This window comes from Galleria mellonella, unplaced genomic scaffold, assembly GCF_026898425.1.
Source record: "Galleria mellonella isolate WM207_F2 unplaced genomic scaffold, CSIRO_AGI_GalMel_v1 utg83, whole genome shotgun sequence".
Lineage (NCBI taxonomy): Eukaryota > Metazoa > Arthropoda > Insecta > Lepidoptera > Pyralidae > Galleria > Galleria mellonella.
In genome coordinates this window covers 4,944,102-4,946,262 of record NW_026442162.1, presented here as the reverse complement: position 1 = coordinate 4,946,262, position 2,161 = coordinate 4,944,102, and the positions used below count along the sequence as shown (strand labels likewise).

The 2,161-nt window shown below is 31.2% G+C and overlaps 1 non-coding gene across 1 annotated transcript; it reads left to right on the top strand.

Annotated features, from left to right (window-relative positions):
• Positions 1 to 833: 833 nt before the first annotated feature.
• Positions 834 to 951, top strand: LOC113517122 (U5 spliceosomal RNA). Its single transcript, XR_003402258.2, has one exon. It is a non-coding gene; the product is annotated as a U5 spliceosomal RNA (small nuclear RNA).
• Positions 952 to 2,161: the final 1,210 nt, after the last annotated feature.

The window sequence follows — 2,161 nt, the reverse complement described above, 5'->3', positions numbered from 1 at the left end:
CGCACGGATAGATTGAATCTTAAAATTTATTATACAGCTCATTCAGGGAATAAGCTGAGAATGTAGCATTATACAAGTGAATTTTTTTTAAAATTGGTCGTGTAGTTTTTGAGTTTACAAACAAACAATCAAATGTTTCAAATACCAGGCGGTTTGGTTAACATATATTATATTAAAAAAATAAAGTTTGCGACGAATTAATAACTTTTTTTTGTACACCAATTAAATAATAATACAAAAATTTATACATATTACACTTACGAAGGAAAACAAAAAAAGTTGGTAGCTATTTGGTGTAAGAAGTGTATCTAATAAAAAAATCGTCCCCGTTTATCAGAATAGAATAGAAAATATTTATTGCAAAAAAAAATTAATAATTACAACAGAACATATAAATATATTATATGTATAAGATATATGTATAAGAAGTATCTCATATCGTCATAGTCGTAGAATACTGACGGATCTGACGATTATTACGTATAAAAGATCCGTCGGTATTCTACGACTATGACGATATTAGGCAAAAGGAAATTGGTTCAGCAGATTGTGTGAGTGTCCCTGTGCAATGTGCACAGCGCTAATTTTCAGTCAATCCTTCTCTTAACTTTACATGACCTAATTAAAGTTGGTTAAAATTTAATTGTACCTACAAATTAATGAAATAAATTTAAATTCCTATTCTAACATAAATTATGAAGATACATGTTAACAAAGAGTAAAGTAACACAGCGCAACCCCTAGATGTCGCTGTTTGCAATAACGTTTTCTCTACAACGCGATATTAAGATACTTTCTGTTTTGATGACTTCTGGTGCTAGATAATATATGTTTATCTCTGGTTTCCCTTCAAAACGGATAAATCTTTCGCCTTTTACTAAAGATTTCCGTGGACGGGAACACTCAAATGAGTCTTACTCAATTTTTTGATAGCTCTGCTTCGGCAGGGCTCGTAATTAACAAAAACATTCCATAACATCCCAATAAACCGAAATCCACTATTTTTTAATGATTATTAACCATTACCTAATGTATGGTTTAAGGATTTCTTTCAATAGTTCCAAAATTCATATGTAACTGCTTTATTCTATTAATACCTATTATGAATTCTAAAGTTTAGACAGATTTTTTTTTAATTTGCTTCACACTCGTGTATAACCTACTCAGGTTATAACCTAATATTATTTAGTGGGGGGAAAGGGATTGTTAGGAATGGAGATTGACACCCCTATTGTTTTACACAGTATACCCTATTAGGTCGACCTCCACATGGTCTCCCTGGAAACTATCGTGAACAATTTTCGTTGAATTCGTCACGATGGGCTAACTGACCTGCTTCATCCTCATCTATCATCCTTCACTGGTGCCCTACTACTTACTACTACTACTACTAAATCTACTACATTCTGTAAGAATGTGCGTATTTAATGGTTTGCGGAGTTTGGTGGTCGCAAGTACAATTTAGAGAATTAATCATTTTAAATCTATTTAAACACGATCTATTTCCCTCGTGTCCAGTCAAAAAGTGAGTAATTGTCTATCCTCACTGGCTTTAAAATTTTATGTGCTTTTTTTTAATATCTGGTAAAAATTTCTTAGCTATACTTACGGTTTTGGTTTCTGAGTAAAACTGTTGTAATGTTTTGAGGAATTTTTCTCTAAGTTCTCGCTTAACGAGAGACAAGATATGAGGGTAGAATATAATTTTGTTGAGCAGCAGTTTTAACCAGGGAGTCTGCTCTTTAATTGACTGCTGGCAATATGCTCTATTAGGTCGACTTCCACGTAGTTCCCTCACTGGTGCCCTGCCCGTGTATACCGTTAACGCATGCGGAGTTGCCATTTCATTATCTTCCATCAAAAAGAAACCTATCCATTTACTAAATTTAATTCAAATTCGTTCACTAGTTTTGGCGTAAAAAAGTAAAACACATCCATCTTTTTTTACAAACTTTTGAATTTATAATAGTTATAATTGGATTTATTTATTTTACAATACACAAATATAAATGTATAAAAACATTTTTTTCCAGTCTAATTGATAGATAGATAGATACTCTTTATTGTTTTCTCCAAAAGATTACAGCAGTAAACAGTAAATAGCTACATACAAATATTAATACAAATATATATATATATATATATATATATATATATATAT